This window comes from Hyperolius riggenbachi, chromosome 2 (assembly GCF_040937935.1).
Source record: "Hyperolius riggenbachi isolate aHypRig1 chromosome 2, aHypRig1.pri, whole genome shotgun sequence".
Taxonomy (NCBI): domain Eukaryota; kingdom Metazoa; phylum Chordata; class Amphibia; order Anura; family Hyperoliidae; genus Hyperolius; species Hyperolius riggenbachi.
In genome coordinates, this window is record NC_090647.1 from 15,561,166 (window position 1) to 15,582,430 (window position 21,265).

Genomic DNA, 21,265 nt, shown 5'->3' on the forward strand with positions numbered 1-21,265 from the left:
TAGGCATAGGTAGGAGTCCCAGTATAGGTAGGTAGGCATAGGTAGGTCCCCTAGTATAGGTAGGTAGGTAGGTGTCCCCGTATAGGTAAGTAGGTGCCCCAGTAGTTAGGTAGGCATAGGTAGGTGTCCCAGTATAGATAGTTAGGCAGGGGCTGGCTGGCACAGTAATAACAATTACCAAGGTCCTGCTGCAACAGATAGGGCTGTATAATGTCAGTGAGCAACACACACAAAAAAAAACACATGAGGAAAACATTAGAGCTCTCAAAAGAGCTGTTGAGGGGTGCTATTTTAGCAATAACAATCAGCCAGGAGCAAGCCAAGAGCCTAACTAATCTTTCCCTAGGAGAAAAAAATCTGCAGCAGCTGACCCTAGTCTGTCTATTTGCAGCAGGCACACGAGTGACTGTAATGGCCGCCGGAGGCTGCCTTATATAAGGGGGGGGGGGGGGGGCTCCAGGGCTTAGTGTAGCCTGAATGGGTACAATGTGCCTGCTGACTGTGATGCAGAGGGTCAAAGTTGACCCTCATAGTGCATTATGGGGCGAATCGAACTTCCGCAAAAGTTCGCATGGTCTAGGCGAACGCGAACCACCAAAGTTCGCCTGGAACCGTTCGCGACATCTCTATCCACGACTTTCTTGGTCATGGATTTTTCTGCCCTGTGCGCTTCCGTGAGAGGCAGAGCTTTCAGCTGCAGCTCTGCCTCTCCACGCGTCTGTCAGCGCGTATCTCTGCCTCTCCCCGCCCCTCTCAGTGAAGTAGGACTGAGAGGGGCGGGCGGAGGCAGCGATCCGGGCTGCTAGACGCGTGTAGAGGCAGAGCTGCAGCTGGAAGCTCTGCCTCTCATGGAAGCGCTGCCCGCAGCATGCCCCGGGGAGGTTGGGGGGATTTAGTTAGATTTCAGCTGTGGGGATGCAGTGTTTTAGTTAGGGCAATCATGGTGAACAGGTTTTTGCAAGAGACTTTAGAGTCTCTTCAATATATGTGTTAAAGAGTGTTGGGCTCAGACTGCAGCCCTGCCTGACTCCTCGACCCTGCTTGAAGAACGCGCTTCTCTTCCCATCCACTTTCACACTGCATTGGTTCCCAGTTAATGAACTCTTGATGAGTTCCCCCTCATCCTCCTCCTCTGTCAGGGCTTATGGGAAGCTGAGAGGGTTAATGTCTCCCTCCTCTGTCAGGGCTTATGGGAAGCTGAGAGGGTTAATGTCTCCCTCCTCTGTCAGGGCTTATGGGAAGCTGAGAGGGTTAATGTCTCCCTCCTCTGTCAGGGCTTATGGGAAGCTGAGAGGGTTAATGTCCCCCCTCCTCTGTCAGAGATTATGGGAAGCTGAGAGGGTTAATGTCCCCCTCCTCTGTCAGGGCTTATGGGGGAGCTGAGAGGGTTAATGTCCCCCTCCTCTGTCAGGGCTTATGGGGGAGCTGAAAGGGTTAATGCCCCCCTCCTCTGTCAGGGCTTATGGGGGAGCTGAGAGGGTTAATGTCCCCCTCCTCTGTCAGAGATTATGGGAAGCTGAGAGGGTTAATGTCCCCCCTCCTCTGTCAGAGATTATGGGAAGCTGAGAGGGTTAATGTCCCCCTCCTCTGTCACGGCTTATGGGCAATATAGTATCTCCTTGTTACCGACTCTGCAAGAGGAATAAGATAAACATCAATTTACTTATTTGCATTAAATTGATAATTTAATACTGTTATAATATCATTGGCATGATCTTGTTTTGTTGTTAGTTATCTATATGCCTTGCATACAACCAATTATCTATTGTGTGCACTGTGCAGTACACATTACATTGGTTATTAGTGTTGTCCGGATCATGAACGATTCGGATCTTTGATCCGAATCTATTTTGTGAGTCGAATCATCCGAATCATCAAAATGAGTGATTCGGATCGCAAAAGGGGCGGGGCCAGGAGCGACACGCCCCCTCTCAGCAGGCAGCGGGGTCCTGGAAGCAGAGCAGAGATGGATCGCTCTGTTGGAGGGGACTCAGGGGAGCCAGCTTTGCACAGGGACAGGTAGAGGGGACATGGGTGCCACTGCCAGATATGTGTAGAGCACACATACTGGCTATAACGCGCTGCTCAGTATAGGCTGTCTGTTCGTAGTTGTGCACAGTGAACACATTGGAAGCTTTTGGCTCAGCACAGCACAGCTCAGTAACTTTGCAGGCACTGTGATTGCAGCGCAATATGATCCTCCTGCACTCGGCACAGCTGCACTTATCTTTGGGGAATGCTTTCTTTCACTGTGCGACGTTTCCATTCAAGGTATACAGATGAACATGTAGGTGAAATATATGTAAAGCATATGATTGCAGCATGTGGGTATTGTGTGCAAACAAACATTTCTGCTCTCTGCTCGTCCCTCCTTCCTTCTCTGTCCACTCCCTGCCCTCTGTCCATCTTCTCCCCTTCTCTGTGTGTCCACCCCCCTCTCCTTCTCCTGCCCTGCTAGTCATTTCAACCCCCGAATGCTTCCCTTGTAAAATGATCCGAGATTCGGATCAAAGATCCGGATCTTTTCAATGATCCGATTCAAATCATCTGGATCATTGAAAAGATCCGAACCTCCCATCTCTATTGGTTACTTATATTAAAAATCAATAATAATAATTTCTATTTTTCAACACTATTACATGCCTAGTATCTACTAGGCATTCCAAAAATTGATTTATGTTTCCTGTCCTAGGAGGAGCAATCTCATTGGAGTACCTAAAAAGGAAGCAATTGGTTAATAACGTCCCCAGCTGCCAGACCCAGCGCACTCAGTAACAGAATGAGGGCGAAAGAAACTAAACAGGCTTATATTACATATAAAGAGCAAGAGAAACACCAACCAGCCACACAGGGGAAAATAAGGAATTGTAGATGAATTACACAGCGAATGAACTAACACGTGAGAAGCCATGTGAGTGGCGCAATGCATTGTGGGATGCAAATGAGGGACATGGCAGGCTCTGCTGTAACATCAACAGAGAAGGAATGTGTGACTCCGCCCAGCCTGACACACAGAGCCTGGAGCCCCATTCACAGGCGCAGAGCTTTTGATGTTGCATGTATTGTATATAGCAGAGATGGCTAACCTTGGCACTCCAGCTGTGGTGGAACTACAAGTCCCATGAGGCATTGCAACACTCTGACAGCTCTAAGCATTACTCAGGGAGGCAGAGGCATGATGGGATGTGTAGTTTTGTCACAGCTGCAGTGCCAAGGTTAGTTATCATTGGTATATAGTCAGTTCTATCAGTTTGTAAGCAAACAGGATTGAAGCCTGACGAAGGCTATACAGCCGAAAGCTTGCTTACTCTCTCCCCAGTACATATTCACACTAATTTCCAGATACAAACGCAATCGCAATCTCAGATCTGCACATGATCTTCTGTTGTCCTCCTCTAGAATCACCTCCTCACATTCACGTTTACAAGATTTTGCACGCGCTTCACCCCTCCTCTGGAATGCCCTTCCACAGCACATCTGTCACTCTCCAACATTTGTTACCTTTAAACGCTCTCTAAAAGCTCATTTGTTCCGACAAGCATATGCGCTACCCTAGGTCACTTCCCTTTGTCCCAAGGCCAAATTGCACTCCTGCTAGGTATCCTAAAACACACAGCCTCTATATATTTGCTGCATACTACCCCTCCTCTTGTCCCCCCCCCCCCCCCCCCCCCCCATTACCTTTAGATTGTAAGCTCACAAGGGCAGGGTTCTCTCCCCCTTTTGTGCCTTGGAAATCATTATACATTTTATTCATCATGTTACTTTTATCACTGTCATTACCAATTCTGTATTTTGTATTCTGTATAATTTTTTGTATTTTGTCACTAATTATGTATCTTGTATTTTGGTGTACACCATTGTCTGTATTATTATGTACCCCATGTTTGTTTCTTACTTTGTACAGCGCCACGGAATATGTTGGCGCTTTATAAATCAATAATAATAATAATTATTATTCTGAGGGCTGCAATCCACTAGAGCGATTTTTTGAGCGTTTAGGGAGCGAATCAAAACGCTAGCGATTTCCCTAAACGCTCAGCTAATGTTAATGGACGGGCCAAATACCACTGGAGCGATGGTGATTACCAATATTGCAAATGCAGGACATGCAGCATTTTTGAGCGTTAGCGTTTTGCGTTAGCGTTTCTGCAATGTAAAGTATATAAACGCTGGCTCATGGATCTCTATACAGAGCGATTTTGCTAGCGTTTTTAAATGACTGCACACTGTAAAAAAAGTAAAATTAATTGAAAGGATCAATCAGAATTAAAAAGGCTAATCGCAAATCGCTACCCAATGGCTGGCAAAAGGCTAAGGACTGATTCACATTGGGGCGATTCTTGAGCCCTTTGCTGAGGCCTCTTTCACATTAGACAACGCGTGCAGGAGCCATTTCCTGCACGCGTTGAATAGCCTGCGGCGTGCCGTCGGGAATCTGCGGTGCGACACAATCAGCGGCGGTAGCTATTAATTGAAACCGACGGGAAAACGCCGGCTCCTGGCGGTTCAACACTCCTGGGTGCGTTGAACCGCAACACACCGAAACGCAGCGTCGGGTGTGAAAGGTAAAATTAACGTCTATGGACTTTCATTTTACCTTGTTTAACGCAAAGTATCAACATGGCGTTGAAACGCAGAAAAAGGGCTCTGGTGTGAAAGAGCTCTGATCGCTCTGGATCAGAGTGGATACGCTCACACTGCAGTGGTTGCGATTTCGATCAATCGCAAATGCGCTGCACGCAGCATTTTGGGGGCGATTGCTCTGTGATTCCCGTTCTATTGAACAGGAATCACAAGCGCAACGCGCAAGAATCGCAAGATTTAAGTTAAAATCGAGCGGAACGTGATCGCGGGCTAGCGGCGCGCCGAGTGCCCAGTGTGGACTAGCCTTTACACTTTTTAAAATCGCTACCAAAATCACCAGAAAAAGCTCATGCAATAGCTTACAAAACGCTCATTAAAAACGCAAGTGATTGCGATTAGCGGTGGCACTTTGTAGTGGCTTCCAGACCTAAGGCCCCGTTTACAGTTATTCAGTTGGTACGCGTTTTTTTTTTCTTCTCCATAGCAGTGCATTGTGAAAAAGATTTCAGTTAAAACGCATTGTGACGAGTGCCATAGGAAAACATGGGCATTACTTTGAAAATAAGTTGTCCTTTCAGTTATAACTAAGAGCAACTGATTAAGAGTAAGCGGGGCCTTATTCTTTTAAAGCAAACCTGAACTGAAAATTAAAAGTCAAAAGATACATATACACGCCATACTTACCTACTTATCAATCTCTTTCACCTCTCCCACGTCCTGTTTGTCCACTGTGATCAATGGAATTCTCCGTCCTCCATTTTGAAAGTGGCCATTACCCCATAACAGCTTCCTGGTCAGCACACTGTTTAACTGTAATATCTTGCACACGACCCATGGGAACACATGGACATTACCTTGCACATCAGTTGTCCTTTCAGTTGTAACTGACAGCAACTGATAACAACTGATATATTTCAGTTCTGACAAAATCTTGTCAGAACTGGAAGGTATCATTGTTAGAAGCAAATGGTGAACTTCTGAGAGGAACTGATGGCAAGCTAACTTGTACAACAGTACTCTCAGCCTACTCTGAAAAGGTACATCATGTATTTATTTTAAACTAGCTGGTCGCCTGGCGTTGCCCGGGTATGTAATTGGCTAGTGTTAGCTCTGCCCACTTTTTCTAATCCTAACACACAATTACTCAATGATGACCCGGTTTGTGAGCTTTGCGGTCTTTGGCATCAATAATTGGCATTGAAATGAAATAAATCTAATTGGCTGTGGCTCCACTCCACTCCTTTGAAGATCAATAGGTGAATTTTGATTAGCTTTTGTAGGCTCTGTGACGCCGGGCGACGCCCAGTCGTCCGAGGATTCGCGGCCGATTGTCCGATCGCAACCGTGATCGGAAAACTGACATTCTTTATTTTTAAAATAGAAGTTTTTCCTTCCTGCCTTCCCCCCCCCCTTTTGCCATGAGGGCTGAATGGGCCTGCGTTAGCATATGGCTAAAGCAACCTGGTTTAGCAAGAAATCCTGTTAAGGCTCCCGGAAAAGCTCTGGTGACACTAATGTGCTAATTGGGCAGAGCTGAAATACCAACAGAGTCTATTCAACAGGGGAAGCTAGCACAGCATGAGGTCTATTGACACCTACATTCCTCCCAGTCTTGACGGCACCGACTAAACTGAGTATGGAATGCATGGTGTTGATAACTTTGTCACATTTTGCAAATACCATCCATGGGAGGAATATGAAAATTACATAATTTTGTTTCCCTAATTCTGTAGAATATGGTGATACTAGACATAGCCAGGTAACCCGAGCAGGGGCTGAGATATGAATAATGGGGTCCCCGTGCGCCCCAAATATTGCAAGTTTGATGTCCTATGAACGTGTATTCTCAGCCCAATCTGAATATGAAATCGGTTTGCATGTGCGACAAAACCCCGGCGGGGTATGAAATTGGACATATTTTGTGGATGGCTGGAAGTTCCTCCCCTGAGAACTCACTGCCTGACACGCCCCTGGGCTGAGCTTGAGACTCCGCCCAGAAATGTCAGTGCTCAAAACTGATTGCATGAGGACCCCCAGCCAATTCCCCCACTTTCCATCATACCGAAAAGACTGCCACTGCTTGGGGAAATAGCAGTGGCCATCTTGCAGGCGGAGCAACGGCCATGTGGTTCGGCCATATTGCGAACTAACTGCAACAAAGGAACTTTGTCTTTTCCCGAACGGACTTTCCACAGAATCATAAGTATTCGTTCTTTTTATCCCTTTTTCTTTTATGTACTGTGTTATCACTGTCTCTCATCGTTTAATTGTTCACGATTGTCTGTATATATTAATTATTTATATTGTAACAAATAAAGGCTTTTTAAAAGGTCTTTACCTCTCAGTAAAACCTTCTATTCAGTATACACAGACGAGACCTAAACTTCCGAAGGGACGCTACTGTTTTGATAGATAGATAGGAATTGCACAGTTTTAACCGGTTGTTTGTTTCACAGGTCTATAGCCAGTTAGCAGTTATCTCTGGGCTGATAGAAAACAGAGATGGTGGCAAATCTACCACTGGGTTGGAGTAAAAGTGTATTTTCGTAACCTCACAGGCTCCCTACTGCGTCGTGACGCTCAAACTCCGCCAATTCTACGCAGATTGCGTCCATAGCTCTCAATCTGTGTGCTAGAATCGGATCGGACGGTTTTGCGTGTTCACGGCCAGTGGGGCTCTTGTGACAGTGGTCGGCAGCGTTTGGGATCTGTGTGTGCTGATAGTATCTCAGGTAGGGCTATCGAATTAGCCCTATCGAGAAACGAACTAATTCGTTGGTAGTGACTGAGTGCAATATATTTTTCATATATACAGAGAGACTGTGTAACCAGTACCCCTCCCCTAAGTTTTCTTTTATTTGGCATGGAAATGTCCGGGAATTACAAGGTCATGGTCCTATCCGACCTGCAGAGTCTGTGCGAGGCGAGAGGCATGGACATCCGCGGCAAGAAACAGCAGGACCTGATAACGGACTTGTACCGATGGGATAGCCAGAATCTGCGGACGCTGGAGGTGTCCACTGTGGAGGACACCGGCTCATCTAATGCAAGTCGAGGGGAACCAGAGACTGAAGATCCTGTGCGTACCGAGGTTGAGCAACCCGCGGGCAATGCGGCAACAGATACGCAGGAGGCTGTCAGTGTGATCCCCGACCCCAGAACCCCTGAAAGTACTCGCCTGGAACCGGCCAGTACTGGACTGTCCAGTTATGTTGATCCAGTAATGCAGCAGGCATTGCAAAAGCTGATGGAAACTGATGTGGACAAGTACCTGCAGTACATGGCGGAGCAAAAGCGAGAGGAACGCCAATCTGCAGAGGCGCGGGAGAGACGACAGCATGAGCTGAACATGGCGAAAGTGCAGCAAGCCAGCCGGAGTTCAACGCCCAGCCTCCCTGCTGGAGGGACTGCCGCTCCAGTAAGTGCAAAATTTAAATTTGCTATTATCGAAAAAGACACTGACATTGACTTGTTTTTGAGGTCTTTCGAAAAGGCCTGCCGTCAGTATCGTCTGTCCCAAGACCAGTGGGCCAGACATCTGACACCCTTGCTGCGCTACAAAGCGCTTGATGCTTTCTCAGAGCTGCCTGTGGAAAAGGACAATGATTATACCGCTATAAAGGAGGCTATAATCACTAAGTACCAGCTGACGCCCGAAGCCTACCGGAAAAGGTTCAGGTCCTGGCAGAAAAAATCTACTGATTCTTATCAAGATGTGGTCAGCAGTCTGCTCACCACACTCCGCCAGTGGACGCTAGGCCTCACTAAAGGGTCTTACGGTGTCCTGGAGGACTTAATCGTCCTGGAGCAGTTTCTGAACATTTGCCCGGCTGATGTACGCCAGTTTGTGCTGGAGCGCCGACCGGCGTCAGCGACGGTCGCTGCAGACCTCGCTGAGACCTTTGCAACGACCAGGGTGCCGGAGACCCGCAGGACTGCCCCATCTAGCTGGAGAGGAGGTCAGTCCCACAATTTTGCAGACTCTCCTACCTCTGTGAGCCGTGCGCCCCAGAGGCCCTCCAGCGCAGCTGCTGCGTCCAGGTCTGCAGTAACAGAGGGCATCACCTGTCACTTTTGCCGCAAGCCCGGACACATGAAGTTTAACTGCCCGGAGCGGAGGCAGACCGCGCCAGCTCCTGCACCACCTACACCTCGCCCACGGCAACTGCCGCCAGCCAGCGCACCCCAGCCGGGAGCACCCAACAACGTCATGTTCGCAGGTGGGAGAGGGATCCACTCCGCTACGAGCAACCACCAGCTGGTTACAGTGAACGACCAGCTTGTTACCGGTTTCCGCGACACTGGAGCGGATGTCACCCTGGTGCGTGCGCACCTGGTCCCGACGGAAAATATCCTCCCTGACAAATACCTTACCCTCACTGGAGTGGGGGGCACTCTTTCTCGCATTCCCCAGGCTCGGGTGTCCATCGATTGGGGGGTGGGGGTTCAAGAGAAGGTTGTTGGGGTCCTGGACCAACTGCCGGTCCCAGTTTTGTTGGGGACCGACCTGGGCAAGCTTGTGTCCTATTATGAACCTGCCCCAAGCCCCTCAGACTGCCAGGAGGTAGACGGACTCTCCGCCCACACTAAGGTACTTTGCACCAAGGGGCAAGAACAGGGGGGAGGTGGGTTGAATGTGCCCAGTCCAGGGGTACCGAGTCCAATAGTACCTGTGTCACAGGTACCTGTGTTTGATATACCGATTGTTTGTGATGAAAATGTTGTTGTACCTGTCACTGTAATTCATGCATGCAGCCAGGATGTGAGTAATGCCAGTATGTGCCAGTCTGAAGGTGTACCTGTACTGGCAGTAACACGCAGCCGCGCTGCTCAGAACCTGGGCTCAGAGCAGGTGGAAGAGGTTCCGGCCTCCTCCCCCTCCTCTGACCACAGGGATGGTAGCCTTCAGCCACTAACTGCATATGCCACGGGCCAGCTGGCTGAGAGCGAGAGTGCTGCATTTGTGCAAGCACTCCAGACTGACCCTAGCCTCGAGGCACTCAGAAAGCAGAAGAGCTTTCATGTAAACATGCTGAAGGCCCACCATGACAGGACCCAGTATGCGCTGCCAGTGTGCAGCCGGTTAGAGCAGGGAGAGGCAGACCCCCTGTTAGACCTGCTGGCTGACGTACGAGATGTGGACGGCGACCTAAACGTCAATCCACAGCTCGCCTCAGCCCAGCAAGAGCAGTTACAGAAGGTGCTGGGCCAGTACCAGCACACCTTCTCCGGTATCCCGGGGCGGACCAGTATGGCGGTGCATGGGGTAGATACAGGTACCCATCCCCCCATCAGGCAATCCGCTTACCGTGTCTCTCCCGAGGTACAGGCGGACATGCAGAAGGAGGTGAGGGAGATGCTGGAGTTAGGGGTGGTTCAAAAGTCCAGTAGTGCCTGGGCAGCCCCTGTTGTCCTGGTCCCCAAGAAGGACCAGACAACTCGGTTCTGCGTAGACTACAGGAAACTGAACGCCATCACCACTACAGACGCCTACCCCATGCCTCGCATTGATGAGCTGCTAGATACACTGGCATCAGCCAGGTACCTATCAATCATGGATCTGAGCCGGGGGTATTGGCAGATACCACTTGCACCTGACGCGAGGCAAAAGTCGGCCTTCATCACCCCTTTCGGCCTCTTCGAGTTCACGATGATGCCCTTTGGGATGAAGAACGCCCCCGCCACGTTTCAGCGGGCCGTGAACGACCTGCTAGAGGGAATGCAAGGGTTCGCTGTAGCGTATCTGGATGACATTGCGGTGTTCAGCCCCACCTGGGAAGAACACCTCAAACACCTGTCCCAGGTACTAGAGAGGCTGGCCATGGCCAATCTGACGGTTAAACCGAGTAAGTGTCAGATTGGCATGACCGAGGTGCAGTACTTAGGTCACCGGGTGGGGGGTAACACCCTGAAACCTGACACGGGAAAGGTGGACGCCATCCTGGCATGGCCTCGACCTATCACGAAAAAGCAGGTCCAGGCGTTCCTGGGGACCGCCGGCTACTATAGGAAATTTGTTCCCGCCTATAGTACACTGGCGAAGCCCCTGACCGATGCCACTAGCAAGAAGCACCCCAAGGTTGTTAGCTGGACCCCCGCTTGCGAGAATGCCTTCCAGGCCTGGAAGCAGGCCCTCGCAAGCGCCCCTGTGCTTCAGGCCCCAGACTTCAGTCGTCGGTTTGTGGTGCAAACCGATGCCTCTGACTACGGTCTCGGCGCAGTCCTCAGCCAGGTGGATGGAAAGGGGGATGAACACCCTATCCTCTACCTGAGCCGGAAGCTCCTGCCCCGAGAGGTAGCCTACTCCACAACTGAAAAGGAGTGCCTGGCGATCGTGTGGGCCCTACAGAAACTGCAGTCGTATCTGTACGGCCGCTCCTTCACGATCGTCACTGATCACAATCCCCTGAGTTGGCTAAACCGTACTGCTGGAACCAACGGCAAGCTCCTACGGTGGAGCCTGTCATTGCAGCAGTACGACTTTACGATCCAACACAAAGCAGGCAGCCGACACCAAAACGCTGATGGGCTGTCGCGGTGTCAGGGGGAACCCGACCCAACAGCGCCAATAGCTGCTACGGAAGACGTCCTGTTGACACCTCCCTGAGCAGAGCTCGGGAAGGGGGAGGTGTGACGCCGGGCGACGCCCAGTCGTCCGAGGATTCGCGGCCGATTGTCCGATCGCAACCGTGATCGGAAAACTGACATTCTTTATTTTTAAAATAGAAGTTTTTCCTTCCTGCCTTCCCCCCCCCCTTTTGCCAGGAGGGCTGAATGGGCCTGCGTTAGCATATGGCTAAAGCAACCTGGTTTAGCAAGAAATCCTGTTAAGGCTCCCGGAAAAGCTCTGGTGACACTAATGTGCTAATTGGGCAGAGCTGAAATACCAACAGAGTCTATTCAACAGGGGAAGCTAGCACAGCATGAGGTCTATTGACACCTACATTCCTCCCAGTCTTGACGGCACCGACTAAACTGAGTATGGAATGCATGGTGTTGATAACTTTGTCACATTTTGCAAATACCATCCATGGGAGGAATATGAAAATTACATAATTTTGTTTCCCTAATTCTGTAGAATATGGTGATACTAGACATAGCCAGGTAACCCGAGCAGGGGCTGAGATATGAATAATGGGGTCCCCGTGCGCCCCAAATATTGCAAGTTTGATGTCCTATGAACGTGTATTCTCAGCCCAATCTGAATATGAAATCGGTTTGCATGTGCGACAAAACCCCGGCGGGGTATGAAATTGGACATATTTTGTGGATGGCTGGAAGTTCCTCCCCTGAGAACTCACTGCCTGACACGCCCCTGGGCTGAGCTTGAGACTCCGCCCAGAAATGTCAGTGCTCAAAACTGATTGCATGAGGACCCCCAGCCAATTCCCCCACTTTCCATCATACCGAAAAGACTGCCACTGCTTGGGGAAATAGCAGTGGCCATCTTGCAGGCGGAGCAACGGCCATGTGGTTCGGCCATATTGCGAACTAACTGCAACAAAGGAACTTTGTCTTTTCCCGAACGGACTTTCCACAGAATCATAAGTATTCGTTCTTTTTATCCCTTTTTCTTTTATGTACTGTGTTATCACTGTCTCTCATCGTTTAATTGTTCACGATTGTCTGTATATATTAATTATTTATATTGTAACAAATAAAGGCTTTTTAAAAGGTCTTTACCTCTCAGTAAAACCTTCTATTCAGTATACACAGACGAGACCTAAACTTCCGAAGGGACGCTACTGTTTTGATAGATAGATAGGAATTGCACAGTTTTAACCGGTTGTTTGTTTCACAGGTCTATAGCCAGTTAGCAGTTATCTCTGGGCTGATATAAAACAGAGATGGTGGCAAATCTACCCCTGGGTTGGAGTAAAAGTGTATTTTCGTAACCTCACAGGCTCCCTACTGCGTCGTGACGCTCAAACTCCGCCAATTCTACGCAGATTGCGTCCATAGCTCTCAATCTGTGTGCTAGAATCGGATCGGACGGTTTTGCGTGTTCACGGCCAGTGGGGCTCTTGTGACAGGCTCCACCCACTTTTCTGAATATTAATCCCATTCACCCACTGTGCAAAGCTTAAGAACCCTGCCATTGACAGACAGTGTAAGAATGGCTGCAGTTTACATTCTGGCACTTAAATTTGTATTTTTCTCCACCCACTGATGTCCTAATGTTTCCTGGGTATGTATTTGGCTGCTGTTGGCTGTGGCCACTTTTTCTAACCCTAACACACAATTGTCAATAGTCAATGACCAAGTTTGTGGGATTTGTGGTCTTTGGCATGAATAATTGTCATTGAAATGAAACACATCTGATTTGCTGTTTGTGGGCCCACCCCTTTTCTAAATATTTAACCCCAGTCACCCAATGATCAGCTGTACCAGGTTTGAGGCCTGTGCCATTACAGTGCAAAAATGGCAGCAATTAAATATTTGCCTTGAAAATCAATAGGTGAATTGTGATTGTTTTTTGTAGGCTCCACCCACTTATCTGAATATTAATCCCAGTCACCCAGTGACCAACTGTGCAAAGTTTTAGAACCCTATTATTATTATTATTATTTATTGTATTTATAAAGCGCCAACATATTACGCAGCGCTGAACAGTAATTTAGGTTACACACAATATTTAGGGGTGACATACAGCAATATGACAATACAGGAATACAAGAAAACCAGATCACATAGCACAGTATGAGTACAAGGTAATGCTTAGTCACTGGAGGGGAGCATGGAGATTAGGCAAGTTATATTCACTCAGATGCATAGCATGGGTTCACAGTAATGGAGGTGCCAGATCAGGTAGGACACAAAAGGAGGAGGACCCTGCCCAAAGGCTTACAATCTAGAGGGAGAGGTAAGGACACGAAAGGTAGGGGACCAGAGTTCAGCTGTAGGTTTAGAGCACTTGTGAGGGGTAGTAGGCCAGAGTGAAAAGGTGAGTTTTGAGGGCTTTCTTGAAGATGTTGAAGGAGGGGGCTGCCCTAATGGGTGGAGGTAGGGAGTGCCATAGTGTTGGAGCAGCTCTTGAGAAGTCCTGGAGGCGTGCATGGGACTGGGTGATGCGGGGGGGCGGTTAGGCGAAGTTCATTGGAAGAGCGGAGTGAGCGGCTAGGTGTGTACCTCTGAGTAAGATCGGAAATGTAGGTTGGACAGGTTTTGTGGACAGATTTGTAGGTCAGACACAGTATCTTGAATCTGATTCTGGACTGGATAGGAAGCCAGTGGAGGGATTCTAGGAGGGGATCTGCCGTGGTGGAGCGATGGGAGCAGTGGATAATTCTGGCTGCCGCATTCATGATGGACTGCAGTGGGGCTGTTCGGGTCATAGGGAGACCAGACAGCAGGGCATTGCAGTAGTCAAGGCGGGAAATTATGAGGGCATGGATGAGGAGTTTGGTGGTGGCAGAGGTCAGGAAAGGGCGAATCTTACAGATGTTACGAAGGTGGAAGTTGCAGGACTTTGTGAGGTTTTGGATGTGGGAAGTGAAGGAGAGTGCGGAGTCCAGGGTGACACCCAGACAGCGGGCTTGAGAGGTAGGGCGAATGGTAGTGTGGTTAACAGTGACATGCACATCTGGGAGGTTTGTGGATGGCCGGGGTGGGAAGATCATAAATTCCGTTTTGTCTAGATTTAGTTTCAGGAACCTAGCAGACATCCAGGAGGAGATGGCGGATAGGCAGGAGGAGACCTTGTCCATGGTAGTGGTGGATATGTCAGGGGTGTGGAGGTAGATCTGGGTGTCATCTGCATACAGATGATAGTTAAAACCCATGGAGGAGATAACCTTGCCAATGGAGGATGTGTATAGGGTGAACAGTAGGGGGCCAAGGACCGAACCTTGGGGGACTCCCACCGAGAGGTGGTTGGGGATGGACGAGGACTCATTGAAGGTGGTCGTGAAGGAGCGGTTGGAGAGGTAGGATGAAAGCCAGGACAGGGCGAGATCGTGAATGCCCAAGGACTGGAGGGACTGGAGGAGTAGGGGATGATCTACTGTGTCAAAAGCTGCTGACAGGTCAAGGAGGAGGAGAATGGAGTATTTACCTTCAGCTTTAGCTAAGGCAAGGTCGTTGACCACTTTGGTGAGAGCAGTTTCGGTTGAGTGGGCAGGCCGAAATCCAGATTGGAGTAGGTCTAGCAGTGAGTTGGCATTGAGGTACTGGGTCAGGCGTTTGTGAACCAGACGCTCAAGGAGTTTTGAGGCAAAGGGAAGGAGGGAGATAGGACGGTAGTTGGAGGGTAGCGAGGGGTCGAGTGAGGGTTTCTTGAGCAGGGGTAGTACAATTACAACCCTACAATTAATAGTGTAAGAATGGCTGCAGTTTACATTTTCTCAGTGAAATTTGTATTTGTCTCCGCCTACTGATGACCCAGCATTGCCCAGGTATGTATTTGGCTGGTGCTGGCTGCGCTCACTTTTCCTAACCCTAACACACAATTACTCAATTACTCAATGACCAAGTTTGTGAGCTTTGCGGTCTTTGGCATCAATAACCTGCATTAAAATGAAACAAATCAGATTGGCTGTTTGGGGCTCCACCCCCTTATATAAATTTAAACTTCAGTCACACAATGATCAACTGTACCAGGTTTGAGGCTTGTGCCATTAACAGTGCAAGAATTGCAGCAATGAAATATTCCCCTGAAAAATCAATAGGTAATTTTTGATTGTTTTGTTTAGGCTCCACCCACTTTTCTGAATATTAATCCCAGTCACCTAGTAACAAACTGTGCAAAGTTTGAGAACCCTACCATTAACAGTGTAAGAATGGCTGCTGTTTACATTTTCCCAGTAAAATTTGTATTTGTCTCTGCCCACTTATGACCCTGCGTTGCCCGCTTATGTATTTGGCTGGTGTTGGCTGTGCCCACTTTCCTAACCCTAACACACAATTACTCAATTACCAAGTTTTTGGGCTTTGCCGTGTTTGGCAACAATAATTTGCATTGAAATGAAACAAATCTGATTGGCTATTTGTGGCTCCACCCCCTTTCTAAAATTGAACCCCAGTCACCCAATTATCAACTACTAGCTGATTGCCCGGCGTTGCCCGGGTATGTATTTGGCTGGTGTTGGCTCTCCATACTTTTTCTAACCCTAACACACAATTACTTAATGACCAAGTTTGTGAGCTTTGCTGTCTTTGGTATCAATAATTTGCATTGAAATGAAAAAAATCAGATTGGCTGTTTGTGGCTCCACACCCTTTTCTGAATTTGAACCCCAGTCGCCCAATAACCAACTGTACCAGGCTTGAGGCCTGTGCCATTACCAGTTTAAGAATGGTAGCAATTAAATATTCCCTTGAAAAGCAATAGGTGGAGCCTAATTTTGTAGGCTCCACCCACTTTTCTGAATATTAATCCCAGTCACCCAGTGACCAACTGTGCAAAGTTTAAAAACCCTGCCATTAACAATGTAAGAATGGCTGCAGTTTACATTTTCCCAGTGAAATTTGTATTTGTCTCCACCCACTGATGATCCGGCGTTGCCCGGGTATGTATTTGACTGGTGTGGGCTCCGCTCACTTTCTAATCCTAACGCGCAAACACTCAATGACTAAGTTTGTGAGATTTGGGGTCCTTGGCATCAATAATTTGTATATTCCCATAGAAATTAAGCAAATCAGATAGGCCGTTTGTGGCTCCGCCCCTCTCCAGAATTTGAACCCCAGTCACCCAATGACCAACTGTAGCAGGTTTGAGGCATCTGCTATTAACAGTGTCAAAATGGCAGCAATTTAAATATTCCACTTGAAAATCAACAGGTGAATTTTGATTGGCTATTATAGGCTCCACCCACTTCCCTGAATATTAATCTCAGTCACTCAGTGACCATCTGGGCAAAGTTTGTGAACCCTGCCATAAACAGTGTAAGAAGGGCGGCAGTTTACACTTTCCCAGTGAAATTTGTTTTTGGCTCCTCCCACTTTTTGTAACCTGGACACAAAGTCACTACTCAATGACCAAGTTTGTGAGCTCTGGGGTCCTTGGCATCAATAATTTGTATTTTCCCATGAAATTAAACAAATCTGATTCACTGTTTGTGGCTCTGTCCCCTTTTCTGAATTTGAACCACAGTGACCCAATGACCAACTGTACCAGGTTTGAGGCTTGTGCCATAAGTGCAAGAATGGCAGCAATTTTAATATTCTCCTTGAAAAGTGACATGTGATTTTTGATTGCCATTTTTAGGCTCCTCCCACCTTTCTGAATATTAATCCCAGTCACCCAGTAACCAGCTATGCTAAGTTTAAGAACCCTGCCATTAACAGTGAAGAAGGGCTGCAGTTTACAATTTCCCAGAAAAATCTGTTTTTAACTCCACCCACTTTTTGTAACCTGGACACACAGTCACTACTCAATGACCAAGTTTGTGAGCTTTTGGGTTCCTGGCATCAAAATCGTGCTAATGGTAGCAGTTTATCCAGCAAAGAAATCTGGCTGTTTTTGGCTCCGCACCTTTACTGAATTTGAACATTTTTGCATTTTACCACTGAAATTAAACAAATCTAATTGGCTGTTTTTGGCCTGATCCCTTCAGAATTTAAACCCCAGTCTCCCAGTGACTGACTGTAGCAGATTTTAGGCCTCTGCCATTAAGAGTGCATGAATGGCAGCAATGTAAATATTCCCCTTGAAAATCAAAAGGTGAATTTTGATTGGCTGTTGTAGGCTCCACCCACTTTTCTGAATATTAGTTCCAGTCACCCAGTGGCCAACTGTGTCACGTTTGAGAACCCTGCCAATAACAGAATGGCTGAAATCAATCTAACAAATCTAAATTGGCTGTTTGTGGCTCCACCCCTTTAGTGAATTTGGACCCTAGTCACCCAACGACTGACTGTATCAGGTTTGAGGCCTCTGCCACTAACAGTGTGAGAATGGTAGCAATGGGAATATTCCCCTTGAAAATCAATAGGTACATTTTGATTGGCTGTTGTAGGCTCCACCACATTTCTGAATATTCATCCCAGTCACCCAGTGGCCAATTGTGTAAAGTTTGGGAACCCTGCCATGTTAAAAATGTAGTTGTTGGCACTGCCCACTTTTTCTAACCTTGACATACAGTCACTCAGTTATCAAGTTTATCAGCTTTGGGGTCCTTGGTATCAATACTTTGTATATTCCCATTGAAAAATAAACAAATTTGGCTGTTTGTGGCTCCGCCCCCTTTCCGAATTTGGACCCCAGTCACCCAGCGACCTACTGTACCAGGTTTGAGGAATCTGCTTTTCACAGTATAAGAGAATGGTAGCCGATGAAATATTCCTTTTGAAAATCAAAAGGTGAATTTTTATTGGCTGTTGTAGGCTCCACCCACCTTCCAAAATCTTAATCTCAGTCACCCAGTGACCAACTGTGCAAAGTTTGAGAACCCTGCCATTACCGGTGTAAAAATGGCTGCAGTTTATATTTTCCCAATAAAGTTTTTTTGGCTCCGCCCACTTTTTGTAACCTTGACACACACACAGTCACTCAATGACCAAGTTTGTGAGCTTTCAGGTTCCTGGCATAAAAAATATGTGAATGGAAGCAATTTATTCACCAAGGAAATCTGATTGGCTGTATGTGGCCCCGCCCCTTTAGTGAATTTGGACCCCAGTCACCCAATGACCGACTGTAGCAGGTTTGAAGCCTCTGCCATTAAAAGTGTAAGAATAGCAGCAGTTTAAATATTCCCCTTGAAAATCAATAGGTGAATTTTGATTGGCTGTTGTAGGCTCCACCCATTTTCTTGAATCGTAATCGTATTCACCCAGTGACCAAGTGTACCAAGTTTGAGAACCCTGCGATTAACAGTCTAAGAATGGCTGCAGTTTACATTTTCCCATTTAAATGAATGGCTGAAATTTGATTGGCAGTTTTATGCTCCGCCCACTTTTCCTGGATTTGTAACCTCGGTCACCAAGTGACCAACTGTGCCATGTGTGGGGACTCTGGCATGATTACTGTGAGAATGACAGCCTTTTACATTTTTTCCATTGACTTGAATGGGTGAAATCTCATTTGCTGTTTGTAGCTCCGCCCACATGTGCAGGGGGGCCGCGAGACCCCCAGATCATATCATCCCAGGTAGTAAGGGATCTGTGTACCAAGTTTCATTCAAATCGGTCAAGCCGTTTTCGCGTGATCGCGGCACACGCACGCACGCACGCACGCACACACAATTTTATATATATAGATTCCAGGTTTGAGGCTTGTGCCATTAACAGTGCAAGAATGGCAGAAATGTAAATATTCCCCTTGAAAATCAATAGGTGAATTTTGATTGGCTTTTATAGGCTCCACCTCTTTCTGAATAATAATCCTAGTCACCCAACGACCAACTGTGCAAAGTTTGAGAACCCTACCATTAACAGTGTAAGAAAAACAAAAGTTTGCTTTCTCAAAACAGAAAGAATTTGTAATAATTCAGGTTGGAGTGAGCTTGAGATGTCTCCCAGTGCATCACTGCTGGATATATGCAAATTAACCACTGTTACCCTTAGAAGCTAAACACACCTCCAGAACTGCTGGAATGCAATGATGTGTCAGCTTGTTAATTTGTACAGAGCCATACCAATCCAACACGCATACAGACTGTTTTAGATTGTTTGATTCTCATCAGTGTTTGGCATAGATTAATTTGGCTCTATGCAGTAGGGCTTGTAACACCGAGAGGTACAGACTAACCAGCGAGCTCATGGTGACCCAGAACTCATTGGAGTGTGTAAGGGACTACAATGGTCCTAAAAGCCCCCTTACTAAGATGGTAAGAAAAACAAAAGTTTGCTTTCTTAAAACAGAAAGAATTTGCGATAATTCAGGTTGGAGTGAGCTTGAGATGTCTCCCAGTGCATCACTGCTGAATATATGCAAATTAACCATTCTACCCTTAGAAGCTAAACACACCTCCAGTGTAACAGTGTAAGAATGGCTGCAGTTTACATTTTCCAGTGAAATTTGTATTTGTCTCCGCCCACTTTTTGGTTATGGGAATAAAAAGTATCCTATACTTTATTCCAGGTAATGTACTATGTGTGTGCCAAATTTCAATTAAATCCGTTCAGCCGTTTTTGCGTGATCGAGTAACAAACATTCAAACATCCGAACTTTCCCATTTATGATATTAGTAGGATAATTTTACTCCGTTCAGGTTCCCTTTAAGTCAGCCAATAAATAGTATCACCCTAATTCAAAACTTCTAACTTTTTGTTTTAGCAAATAAATGGTATCGCTTTCATTCAAACCTTCTTCAGGAAGAAATAATCATATTCTATTGAAGCCTTTTGCAGCTAGATTTGCTGTGTAAACCATCTAAACTTTAGATAAGATATATAGACAAGTTACTTGTTATAGTTAGTTTTTCATCTCGGAGTCGCTTTAAGCTGAGTACACCCATCAGATAAAAATATTTGCAAACTGAGGAATTTATCTGTCGCATAGATTTGTCATTGGGGTTTGAAAGACCTGTACACATGCAAAAGATCTGTATCTGCAAAATGCATTCATAGGGCTCTATTCATAAACCATTACCGCAAGTTTTCCGCTCAAAACAGCAGGTTTTCTCGTCCATTTAGCAAAGTGGGCATTCATAAAAGCTGTTCCCGCATGAAAATCTACAATCCCCCAGCAGAGCGAGAAATTTCCGCCTTCTCCAGTGTTTTTCTAGATTAATCTAGAAAAAAGTAACAAAATGGCCATTCATAAAGATTAGAGGAAGCGGTATGTGGACGGGAAATACCGCTTCCTCTGATTTTGCGGATTACATACAAGTGAATGGGACAGACCTCCCAGAGAGAGCAGCGCACGGAGGGACTCTGCTGGCGTAAGTGTTTCCGCATGCCTTCCGACAGCTTACCGCCAGCTTTCAGCGGGAGATCTCCGCTCTTACATCGCAGCTTTCAAGATTTTTTTGAATGACCACCCAGAAGTGTAAAATACCGCTGCGGTATTTTCCCTCCAGGAGTTTTTTCGCCACATCTTTTTTATGAATAGAGCCCATAGTCTAGATATCTGAGATCTCACGCACACTTTGTTTAACGGAAATTCATCTGCAGATCAGACGATTATCTGCAGATCTGAAGCTCTGTCCTGGTCAAGGTCTGTTAAACAAGGTGTGTATGAGGATCTGCAGATCTCATAGACTATGAATGCAATTTGCAGGAACAGATCTCTTGCAGATACAGATATTTTACATGTGTTCAGCATCTTTAATGCTAGGTACACACCATACAATTTTCTGGCACTTAAATCGATCATTTCCAACATGTTCGATCTGAATTCCGATCGATTTTCCGATTGTTTTATAATCATTTTTCGATCAATTTTCACAGAACTGAATGAAAAACGATTGAAAAATAAAAACGATTAAAAAACGACTGGAAAATCGAAAAATCGATTTAAATTCAGAACGGATATGTTGGAAATAATCTGGTTTTAACTCTGGTTTTACTGGATTAGCTATATGCTTGTTCCAGGGTTTTGACTTATGCCAGAAGATCAACAGGGCTGCCAGGTAACTAGTATTATTTACAATTAAATAAATATGGCAGCCTCCATATCCCTCTCGCCTTCAATAGAATAGACTGTAGGTATGCTCTCATACTACTAATGTGTAAGTTAGTGGTGCATGCTGCAACAGTAGTGTGCCTACTCTGAAAATGTTACTTGTGCTGCCACACT